The following is a 12,908-nucleotide window of genomic DNA, read 5'->3' as shown; positions in this document are numbered from 1 at the left end:
GAGTAATATGCAGATTGACCATCACTCCAACACACAAGATGGCTGCCCCCATGTGGTCAAAGATCCTGCCCCCATGTGGACACAAGATGGCCATCAGGGGAGGGCAGTTGGAAGGGACCAGGACTGCAAGGGAGGGCAGTTGTGGGTGATCAGGCCAGCAGGGAAGGGCAGTTGGGAGGGATCCAGGCCTGCAGGGGAGGGCAGTTGAGGGGGACCCATGCCTGCAGGGAAGGGCAGTTGGGGGTGACCAGGCTGGCAGAGGAGGGCAGTTGGGGGGGACCAGGCCTGCAGGGGAGCGCAGTTAGGGGTGACCAGTCCTGCAGGGGAGGGCAGTTAGGGGCAAACAGGCTGGCAGGGGAGCAGTTAGGCATCAATCAGGCTAGCAGGGGAGTGGTTAGGGAGTGATCAGGCTGGCAGGCAGAAGCAGTTAGGGGCAATCAGGAAGCCAGGCAAGTGAGCAGTTGGGAGCCATCAGTCCTGGATTGTGAGAGGGATGTCCGACTGCCCGTTTAGGCCCGGTCCTACTGGGATCGGGCCTAAATGGGCAGTCGGACATCCCTCGAGGGGTACAGATTGGAGAGGGTGCTGGCTGGGCTGAGGGACACCCCCCTCCCCCGTGCACGAATTTCATGTGCCGGTCCTCTAGTCTATATATATAAAAAGCCAGTGACCGGAACACTGTAACAACCAGAACTACTGGTCGCTATGCTGCCTACTGCGGCCAGTGAACCAGCCCAATAGTGGGTGGGGCCAGTGGACAAGATCCTCTGGCCCCTTTCCCTGGCCAGCCCCACCCCAGATGACCCCCCAACCCCAATAGGGAGCCGGTAAGCAAGGCCTGCCATCCTCCTGCAGCCCTTCTCCCTGGCCAGCCCCACTCCAGATGGGCCCCCGCCACCGTGATCAGCTCAAAGTCCTTCCTCCTGCCCGGCCCCACTCAAGGGCGGCCCCCACCCTGATTAGGGGTGGGACCATCCAGCGAACTGCCTGTGGCCCCTCCCCCTGGCCAACCCTGCCCCAAATGCGCCCTAACCTCCCCAATAGGCCTGCAGGCCCTCGCCCCAGACACCTGCACCTCCAATCACCCCCCCACTCCAAACAGAGGTGGGGCCAGCTGGCCAACCACCACGGGCCCTCCCCATGGCTGTCCCCGCCCCCAATCACCTGCCCCACACCAATAGGGGGTGGGGCCAGCCAGCCAACCAACCATGGCTCCTCCCCCTGGCCATTGGCCCCTGATTGACCACCACACCCCATTTGGGAGCGGGGCCAACTGGCCCATCACCCACACCCCCAATCAGCCCCCACCACCCCGATCAGCCCGCGGCCCTTCCCCCCAGGCAGCTCCAACCCCAATTGGCTCCCCCCAGTCCAATCAGGGGCAAGGCCAGTGGCTACCACCCATGGCCCCTCCTCCCAGATGGCCCCGCCCCTAATCACCTCCCCCACCAATTGGGGGCAGGGCTGGATACCCCATGGCCCACAGCCCCTCCCCTCAACTGGCCCCACCCCCAATTGACCCCCTCCAAATATGGGCAGGGCCCACAGGCCAATCGCCTGCCACCCCTCCTCCCTGGCCAGCCCAGCCCTGATTGGGCCATGATTGGGGTGGGCCACACAGCCAACCTCCCACCATCTTCTACTCCTGATAGGCCTGGCCCCAATTAGCCCCAATTGGGGCCGGGCCTGCTGGACCCCACCCATGCATGAATTCATGCACTGGGCCTCTAGTACCATTATAAACTTAAAATTTGGAAAGTTAAAAAATTAATTTCCATGCAGGATTTTGAGGAATATAAAAAATTTAATCTAGAAATTATAAGAAAATGTGAAGGACTTAGAATAGCTATGTTATATCTGAAGAAGAGAAATTGGGAGGATTACACTACACTGTTTCAAGACAATATAAAGCTACAAATTGAGATAGTAACATTTTGCCACATATTATAGACAAATAGAGTCCTGGAGTAGAACCTCATGTATTTACTCACTTTATGCTACAGAAATGCTTCATCAATTCAAAGGAGGAATAGATGATCTCATCAAAAATAATACTGGAGAAATTTTTGGATTACAGAGAAAGAAAAAAAAAAAAAAACAGTCCCACAATTTCTGTTAAACAGACAGTGAAGTTTGGAGATCCAAAGGTGGATAGAATGTAAGGGGCAAAATCCCCTTATAAGAGATTTATTGGAAAAATAGCTCTAGGTGCAGATCCTGAATAAAAATCTGTGCATGGGACCTGGAGACTATTATGCTAATCGAAAAAATCCATTTAGGGAAAGATAAGTATCACATCATCTCACTCATATGTGGAATTTAATGACCAAAATAAACTGATGAACAAAATTAATCCAGAGAAACAGAAGCATGGAACACACTGATGAATCTCAGAGGGAAGGCAGGGGTGGGTGGTGGGTGGGAAGAGAGTAACCAAAGACCTTATATGGATATATGCATAATGCATGGACACAGACAATAGGGTGGTGAAGGGCTAGGGGTTGGTGGTTGCAGGGTGCAGGGAGGGTCAATGGAAAAAAGCAAAAAAAAACAAAGAGGACATCTGTAATATTTTCAAGAATAAAGATAACTTTTTTAAAAGAAAAGAAAATCTTTGCATGTGTAGAATGAAATTTCACAAGCTAAAACAAAGAAAAATAAAACTTCTTTGGAAATAATAATTACCACAGAATTGTAAAATTAATATTTCCCAAACTCTCAAAAGACTGAGAAAAATATAAGCTCTCAATGTGCACCATGGAGAAAATTTTCTGAATATATGTGGTAGAGATCCTACAAGTACTGCACCTCAGAAATAAAGATAAATTGAGGCTGGATTAAATTCATTAACAGCAAATCTGTGCTTTAAGAGCTATTAATAGAAGTTTTTCAGACAGAAGGGAAATGACAATAGGTGGAAACTTAAATCTATGCTAAAGAATGAGAGTGCTGAAAAGGGTAAATATGTGAGTATAAGACACAATTTTTACTTATTGATAAATATTTTAAAATAAAATTTACTCAAAGCACAAAACATTAACAATGCATTGTGAAGTTTATACAATATATAGAAATTAATTGTATGATAATAATGGCACAATTTTCAGAAGGGAGTAAATGCAAGTAAACTGTTGAAGAATCAGAATTATACATAAGTGGTAAAATATTGCTTGAAGATTGACTATAAGTTAAAGAGGCATATTGTAAGTGTATGAATGGCCACTAAAATAAAATAAATAGCAGGCAAATACAGGATATAAAGTAAACTCTAAAAAAGTACAAAATTAATTCAAAAGAAAGCAGATAAAAGAAAAAGGTAACTGAACATATGGGATAAATAGAAAATTAATTTTAAAATGATAAACTGAAACCTGATCATATTGTGCATGGTATTAATATAACAATAAAAAGGACTGACATTATTTTTAAAAACAAGAATTGACTATATGTCTTTTATAAGAAAATCACTTCAAATGCAAAGACATACATTATTGAAAATAAAAAGATGAAATGATAAACAAGGCAAATACTAAGCATAAGAAAATGTAGTGAAGATATAAATATCAGAAAAAGTAGACTTCAGAATAAGTAATAACAATAGTAATAAACAAGGGTATTTCATAATAGCAAATGGGTCAGTAAACCAAGAAGTAATTACAATATTAATGTATCTACAAAGTACATAATTTAAAAATATCTGAAATAAAGTCTAACGTAACTGAATAGAGAAAAATAAAAACCCACTATTATAGTTGGAAACTGTAGCTTTATTCACTTAATAATGGGTAGAACAAGTGGACAGAAAAATCAGTAAGAATATAAACAACCAGAATAACATTATCTATCAGGATGACCCAACTGACATTTATAGGACCTGCCATCCAATAACACAAAATAAATAATTCTTTAAAACATATGTAAAATATTCATGAAGTTAGACCATGTGTTGGATCATAAAAAAATGGCTCAATATATATGAAAGGATTGATATCATGTGGAATATGTTCTCTTACCAAAATAGAATAAAAATAGAAACAAACAAACAAACAAAAAATAACAACAACAAAGAGATATGGGAAAAAACATCAAGTATTTTATTTTATTTTTTATTTTTTTAAATATATTTTATTGATTTTTTACAGAGAGGAAGGAAGAGTGATAGTCAGAAACATTGATGAGAGAGAAACATCGATCAGCTGCCTCTTGCACACCTCCTACTGGGGATGTGCCCGCAACCAAGTTACATGCCCTTGACCGGAATCGAAACTGGGACCTTTCAGTCCACAGGCTGACACTCTATCCACTGAGCCAAACCGGTTTTGGCAAAACATCAAGTATTTTAAAATTAAACAACACACTTCTAACAAAAATCCCATGGATCAAAGAGGAAATTACAAAAGAAATTACAAAAATATCATATAGGGAAACAAAAATACAACATAAAAATATATGGATCAACAATATACTAGTAAGAACAATTCATCAAGCATATTAAAATTATTATACACCATGACCAAATAGGATTTATTTTTGGAAAGCCAGAATGGATCTATATTTGAAAATTAGCTAATTAATAATTACAGAGAAGAAAACAAAGGTACTAAACTTATAGACCTTGGTCATAGAGAAGATTTTATGTATTTGACCACAAAGTCAAAGGAAGTTAAAGCAAATATAAATGAATGGACTATATCAAAATAAAAAGTTTCTGCAGAGAAAACACACACACACACACACACAACAACAACAACAACAACAACAACAACAAACAAAAAAAGACAATCAAATGAATGGGATATAATATTTGCAAAAAACCAGCTCTGGTAAGGGAATAATAGGCTAAATACATAAAGAACTAATACAATTCAACACAAAAAAAGTACCTCATAAATAATCCAATTGAAAAGTGGGCAGAGGACCTGAACAGTCCCAAGAAGACACAAATGGCCAGCAGATACATGAAAATATGCCCATTTCCACTAGTTATTAGCTGTCAATCTCTCCCTTGATATCCTCCAGAAGATTTTTTATGTATTTGGGTGCTCCTGTATTGGGTGCATAAATGGTTACGAGAGTTTTACCTTCTTGTTGAATTGCTCCCTTTAGTATTATTAAATGGCCTTCCTTATCTCTTTTTATGGCCTTCACTTTAAAGTCTAATTTGTCAGATATAAATATCGCAACCCTATCTTTTTTTTTTTTTTTCATTTCCATTCACCTGAAAAACCTTTTTCCATGCCTTCACCATCAGTCTGTGTGAGTCTTTGTTGTGAGGTGGGTCTCCTGTAGAGAGCAGATATATGGGTCATGTTTTCTTATCCACTCAGCTACCCTATGTATTTTGATGGGGGGCTTTAATCCATTTACTTTTAAATTTATGTTTGATAGGTAGTTGTTTGCCAGAAGCTAATTTCAACATCTCATAAATGCAAGAAGTTTCATCAAAATGTTTATAGAACCTTGAGGATTGCCTGCTGAAAATGGCTAAGGGCATTTCCCCACACCTAAAGATGTGCATAGATGATTGCTTGCTGCTACACAGCTGAAGGCATTTCAATCTACATGTTATTGCCTCCTACTGTCCAAACACCTGAATAGCCATAGGCAGATTCCCCAATCTGACAATGGATTCTGTATACTAAACCTTTGCCTTTGATATGTATATCTACCTTGTGTTAGGAAAATTTGTGTGAATAAAAAGGTAGGGGTCCAGAGAGACAGGAGAGCATGGTTTCTTTAGCTAAGTCTTCTCTGGCTCTCCAAAATGCCTTTCAAAACTATGTTTTGTCTCTGGACTCTTGATTAATTTACAGGAGCCCATTTTCCAGATTCCTGAACCCTTCAATATGCTGGATTAAGACCCCCAGTAGTTGTTTTTCCTCATTTTTATTCTTTATGCCTGTGTTCCTTCTTCCCTTCCTATTTCTTCTTTTTACAGCAGCCCTTTTAGCATTTCTTGCATTGCTGGTTTGTTGGTAATAATCTCCCTTAGTCTTATTTTTTTTTGTCTGTGAAGCTCCTGATTTCACCCTCATATTTGATTGATTGCCTTGCTGGGTACAGTATTCTTGCATTCAGACCCCTGAATTGCATGACTTTGTATATTTTATTCCATTCCCTTATGGCATGATGTGTTTCTGTTGAGAAATCAGTAGCTAGTATGATGGGAAACCCCTTGTAGGTAACTTTCTGTCTCTCTATGACAGCCTTTAAGATTCTTACTTTGTCTTTGGTATTTGCCAATTTAATTACAATGTGTCTTGGTGTCGGTCTTTTTAGGTTAATCTTGTCTGGTACTCTGTGATCTTCTTGAACTTGTGTGAGTTTTTTCTTCTTCCCAATATTAGGGAAGTTTTCTGTCAGTATTTCTTCAAACAGGTTTTCTATTACTTGCTCAGTTTCCTCTCCTTCTGGGACCCATATTACGTGGATGTTGTTTTGTTTTGTGTTGTCCCATAGCTCCTTTAGGCTCTCCTCCAGTTTTTTAAGTTTTTTTTTTTTTTTCCAGTTGCTGCTCTGCTTGGGTATTTTTTCCTACCTTGTCTTCTAGCTCACTGATGCAGTCCTCTGCTTCTTCTATTCTGCTCTCTATTGTGTTCTTTATTCAAGTGATGTCATTTCTCATTTCTCCTTGTTTCTTCTTCATTTCCTCTTGGTTTTTACACATATTATTGAATTTGTCTTACATCCTTTTCAGTGTTCTTATAACCATTGCTCTGAATTCTTTCTCTGACATATTGTTTGCCTCCATTTCATTTACTTTCTTTTCTGGTAATGCCTCCTTTCCTTTTCTATGGGGGCTGTTTCTTTATCTCCCCATGTTCGCTTCTCTCAGAGTGTCTGGTTATGTAGCTATCTCTATCTTGCATTGACTTAAAGGTACAAAACACAACACAACAAGACGCAACACACAGGGTACCAAACACCAATGTACTCATGATACCAATAACCCCAAATAAAGGTGACCACCAGAGAAAAGAAAATTAAGGTAGAGAAAAGAGTCCAAAAATTATATTTAAAAAAGAAAAAAAAATGTAAGAGAGAAAAGAAAGAGAATATAAAAGGGGAAGAATGTATGTATATAGGGAGAAAACTCCAAGAAACCACTGCTAATCTAAAAAATGCAAACAACAAACACTCTGAGATGAATGCAAATAACAAACAACAACTTATCCAAAAAATGCAAACAATAAACATCCAAACAACAAACACCCAGCTGGATCTGAGGAGGCAGAGCTTATTTCCTGAAGGTAAGGTCCAGGAATTGGATGAATGGTGAAATAGCCACAATTTATTATAGAGGATGTAGAAAGAGAATGAGTATATAAGGAGAAAAGTAAAAAAACAAAATACAAAAAGAGAAAAGAAATATATATATATATTAAAAATCTATACTAATAAAAGGTTAATATACAAATGGTCATGATGCCCTCACGTGTAATGACCAATCAGCAGTGGGCTGCTTGTGCAGCAGCTGCAGGTGGTTGGGGCTACATGCACAGCAAGGCGCACGTGAGTTGGTGGGGACGTGTGACCTTGCCCTGTTCCGGCTAGGGACGTGATGCTGTGTGTGTTGATTCCCTGTCCGGCATGCCAGCTGGGGATGTGATACTGCATGCAGATAGGAGTCAGGGTGCCTCCTCGCATGGTTGGCACAGATCAAAGTCGGAGCACCTTCCTGTGTGGCTGGCATGAATAGGAGGCTGGGAGCCTCCTCACTTGGCCATGCAGATGGGAAGTGGGAGGGCAGTTGGGGGTGACCATGCCAGCAGGGGAGGGCACTTAGGGAAGAAGAAGCCAGCATGGAAGGGCAGTTAGGGGCAATCTGTCCAGTAGGCAGAGGCAGTTAGGGATAATCAGGCAGGCAGGGGAGCAGTTAGGTGCATCAGGCAGTCAGGCAGGTGAGTGTTTAGAGCTAGTGGTCCTGGATTGCTAGAGGGATGTCTGGCTGCCGATTTTGGCCCAGTCCTGCAGTTGGACATCCCCTGAGGGGTCCCGGATTGGAGAGGGTGCAGCCCCCTTATATGTATACTAGAGACCCAGTGCATAAAATTAATGCACAGGGGGTGTTCTCAGCCCAGCCTGCACCCTCTCCAATCTGGGACCCCTGGGGGAATTGAGTCTAAACTGGCAGTTGGACATCCCTCTCACAATCCACGACCACTAGCTCCTAACCGCTCCCCTGCCTGCCTGCCTGATCACCCCTAACTGCCTCTGCCTGCCAGCCTGATGCCTCTAACTGCTTTCCTGCCAGCCTGATCACCCCTAACCGCCTCTGCCTGCTGGCCTGATCACCCCCTAACTGCCCTCCCCTGCCGGCCAGGTCGCTCCCTAACTGCCCTCCCCTGCCAGCATGATCGCCCCCTAAGTGCCCTCCCCTGCTGGCCTGATCGCCCCCTAACTGCTCTCCTCTGCTGGCCTGATCGCTCCTAACTGCCTCTGCCTCGGCCCCCACCACCGTGGCTTTGTCCAGAAGGACATCTGGAAGATGTCTGGTCTAATTAGCATATTACCCTTTTATTAGTATAGATATATATAAAATTTCCCCCTTTTTAAAAAATCTATCTATATATGTATTCATCTATTATTTGAAAAGGAGAATAGAGAGTAGATAGGCTGCGTTGGTGATTGGAATTAATTAAGCTATTAGTAGAAGAGAACAAGTGAGGAGAGGAAAAACAGAAGCAAAAAAAAGAAGAAAAAAGTGAAAAACAAACAAACTAACAAAAAAATCAAACAACAATAACAGGACAGAAAGAAAGAAGAAGGGAAAAAAATGGCTAGTGAAGAAAAGGAAGAGTGATGTATGCCTGGACTTGGTGCAGGGGAGAGGAAATTAGATATATGAGTAAGATCAATTTTTAACAGGGAGTAAAAAGAAAAGATAGAGAAAAACTAAAGCAGAAACAGGGTAAGAGAAATAGAACAAAAAAGGGGAAAAGTGAGGAAGAAAGTGTTGGCATAAAGGAAAAATTGAGATAGAGTAAAATAATGCTAAAATAAAAATAAGAATAGAATGTAGAACAAGAACACTAATCCCAAAATAAAATAAAATAAAATAAAATAAAATAAAATAAAATAAAGAAAAACTGAAATAAAATAAAACTTTAAAAAAAGTAAAATAATAGTAATAATAATAATTAAAAATAAAAATATAATAATATAAAAGTAAAATCAAGTGAGAAAATATTTTAGTTTCTTTAGTAAAAGATAAAAAATAAAAAAGTGAAGTAGTGAAGGTTGTTTACTTCCTGTACTGTTCTGCCTGGCACATCTGTTTCCTGTCAGGTAGTCAGCACAGTGTTGATGGTTCCCTGCGATCCACAGCTCCACTGTGTCATAAGCCACAACCTTGTTTTCAAGCAGGTGGGATCTCCCTGCTCACTTTGTTTCTCTGCCTGCCTTCAGTTGTATTTACACAAGAATCAATTTCTGACAGAACTCCTGGGTGGTGGTGTTTCTGTATTAATTTCGGAGACTAAATGGCTCCTATATGCAGTGTTTTGATTCTTCTTCCCCTGCTGCACTTAATACTGGGTTGAACGAACAGACTGACCCAGAGCTGGTTTCCTGCTCATCTCTCCTTATTCTAATCCCCAGTTTCCACAAAAACAACTTTTCCCCAAAGTCTCAGTGAGTGTTTTTAATTGGAACATCCTATGTATTGGACTTAACAAGCAAAACCAAGGAGGAAAAATAAAAAAAAGACAAAGGAGCCATGCCATGCCAATTGGTGTCTTTTTCCCTTGGCACTGTGCACTCAGTATAGAACTTCAGGCTGCGTTTCTGGTCACAGTTTCCCATGGTGGAGGGCTTATATCTAGAGTCCCCTTCTGCCAATAGCCTTGTGGACCACCTTCCATATTCCAGGGCTACACTCACCCCAAGGGCCGCGGATTTTGGTGGGGCACAGTCTCCATTTGAGGCTCTAGTCCCCACTGCACATGTTTCTCCCTCCAGCCCGGATCCCAGATATCACCTCTCTCTAGGTGACCTCTGACTTTTCCATCCAAGGATTGCCTCACCTGCTGTGTTTAATTTGCCAATTCTGGATGGGTATTATTTGATTCAGCTGTTCCTTCTATCTGCTCTGTGAGAAGGTGCAGGAACCGTCCGTGTATTCATCCACGTATTTGGCACCACTTTGTCTCCCCCTGGACAAACTTTTTAGGCGCCCGTGATCTGGGAGGCTGGAGTCTTGGTGTTCGTGGGTTTGCAGCTGAGGCAGGTTGTCCCTAGACATTGTGGTTGTAGGGTCTTGGGAGGTATCTGAAGTCTCCCAGGTTGAAGGTAAGGCTGGGCTTCCAATAACAGCCACTCTCCCCTTCAAGATGATGTGGTCTCTGAGGCAGATCTGGCCACTCTGGGAGAGATTTCTCTGGGTATCTATTTGAAAAAAATTAAAAATTTTATTCACAAAGATGTATGCACCCTTATGTTCATTGCAGCATTATTCATGGTGGCTAAGACATGGAAAAACCAACGTGTCCTAGATGATTATATAAAGACATTTTGGTACATATATAAAATGGAATATTACTCAACCATAAGAAAATATTAAATACTGCCATTTGTGCAACATGGATGGATCTTGAGAATATCATGCTAAGTGAAATATGTCAGACAGAAAAAGTCAAGAACCATATGCTATCACTAATATTTGGGATATAAAACTGAAAGCAATTGAACAAACTAGACAGAAAACAAAACAAAACTCATAGACATAGACAACAGCATGGTGGCTAACAGAGAGAAAAGGGTCGAGGGGAGGGAAGTAAAGGAGAAATGGGGTCAAATATATTTGTGAAAGGAGATTTGCCTTGGGTGTGAGCATACACAAATACAGATATAATATACAGTATACAGATGATGTATCATAGAATTATACACTTGAAAGTTATATAATTTATTAATTAATCTCACTCTAATAAATTTAATTCCAAAAAAATCAAAAAGCAAAAAGAAAATCAATCAAATAAATACACCACAGGAACAGAATAATGGGAAAAACACAATTTTGATGCACTGATAAATTCAACAGGCTTTTCTTAATATTTACAGTTTCATTTAATGAGTATTCATTTCTTTGCAGAAAACCTGGATTTCTACCAATTAAATAATATTCTAGTAAGAAGAAAGATATACCTGTAACCTTATTCAGCAATGATATTTTCTCTGTAGATCCAAACTCATGAATAGGTCTATACTGACAATACCTATTGTTTATTTATTATGGGTAGATTTCCATTTTATGAACAAACATCTGATGTTCTGGAAGAGGTTTGGGGTTTCAGAATTTCTTTGGTATATATTTCCTCATACCGAAGGGGATGTATCCCCTTGTTGTGCACCAAATGCCATCACTTGCAGCTGCAGCACATTCTTTAGGGGTACTCTTCTCCAGAGATGAATACACATAAAGACATAATACATACAGGATAACCCTCTAGAGACCACATATACTCTCCAATCTTATCAAACTTACTGCTCCTCAAAATTTTGTAATTTGTCTCTCTTTACCTGCTTTGACCCCTTTTTATTTTTTTCCCAGTTTCTTTCATCTGGAATTTTATGTAAACTTCTATCCAAATATTACCATTTCAAGGGTCAAAGTCCCATCTTACAACTAAAGGACAAAGTTTTCCCTGACTCTTCTACTCTATAGTAATCTAGGCTCTGACCCTCTTTAGCCTTATAAAGCATTTAGCTTTAAATTTTTTTCTGTCTAATACTTTTAATAAGCTTTTCAGTTTTTTACTTATAATTAGGTTGTAAGATCCTTAAAGGCAGATTCCTATCTTCTGTTTATCCTATATTCCTCAAGTACTTACATAATAGATGTTCTATGAGTCCTAATTTTGAAAAGTAACACAGTCAGCCCTAGCTGGTTTTGCTCAGTGGTTAGAGCGTCGACCTGTGGACTGAAGGGTCCCAGGTTTGATTTTGGTCAAGGGCACATGCCCGGGTTGCGAGCTCGATCCCCAGTAGGAAAGGTGCAGGAGGCAGCCGATCAGTGATTCTCTCTCATCATTGATGTTTCTATCTCTCTCTCCTTCTCCCTTCCTCTCTGAAATCAATAAAGATATTTTTAAAAAGTAACACAGTCAATCCAAATATTACCTGACATGTACATGTAGTGTCCTATACAGAATTTTTCTAGAACTAATCTATAAACAAGGATTTCTGCTAGCCCAATATTTTGTTTGTTTGTTTTTGGTATCAAAATTCATCAGCTGACTCCGTGTCACAGTCACAGTACTGTAGTGGTTTATCTTGTGGAAACTCAACTTCAATGTCATAAACAAAATTTGGATCATCCTTCTTCTGATTTGTCTTATAAAGTCCATCCGCAATGTTCTTTCTTTTGGCAAGTTCCTTGTCATAGTTTGTTCCATTCTTCCTGAGGTTCCATGGTTGTTTTCTGTGAAATTTGTTGCATTGTTTCTGCCAAACTCTGCCCCCATAAGTAACCTCGTTAAAAACGGAATAAATTCTTTAGCTGCCTCAGTGACACTTGTTCCAGGGAACTCTATGTTGTGGATTATTCTTTAATTGTTCAGCAGCTCTGCTGCAATTTTAAAACTTTGAAAGTTACCGACTGGCATGATGTGCTGGCGACTTTTCTCCATTTTATCATCATAGAATATAAGGTAACAGCTGGAGGCTGAAAGCGAATTCCACATTTCTTGGTAGTGTACATCATTCTCACATACACTTCAGGGGAAATATGATGAAAATGTTAGTCACATAATGACAAGAAGTTCAGAAGGTGTATCTTTTCCTGCAGACTGTCTGAAACCTCCGTGAGACATTTGTTTCCACTGAACTGCATGCAGTGCACAGAGAAGCACTTACCTAGACTTTGATGCTGGGTGGAGCCTGGAGTAGCAGGAAGAGGGGACAGCCAC

The 12,908-nt window shown here is 40.6% G+C and overlaps 1 pseudogene across 1 annotated transcript; it reads right to left on the bottom strand.

The window, feature by feature from the left end:
• Window positions 1-12,219: 12,219 nt before the first annotated feature.
• On the bottom strand, window positions 12,220-12,703 carry LOC308239403 (centrosomal protein of 19 kDa-like; annotated as a pseudogene). Its single transcript has one exon. The product of its transcript is annotated as a centrosomal protein of 19 kDa-like (transcript).
• Window positions 12,704-12,908: the final 205 nt, after the last annotated feature.

This window comes from Plecotus auritus (genome assembly GCF_963455305.1).
Source record: "Plecotus auritus genome assembly, chromosome: X".
NCBI classification, from domain to species: domain Eukaryota; kingdom Metazoa; phylum Chordata; class Mammalia; order Chiroptera; family Vespertilionidae; genus Plecotus; species Plecotus auritus.
Note: the sequence above shows the minus strand (reverse complement) of the source record. Positions and strands in the feature narration are given on the sequence as shown.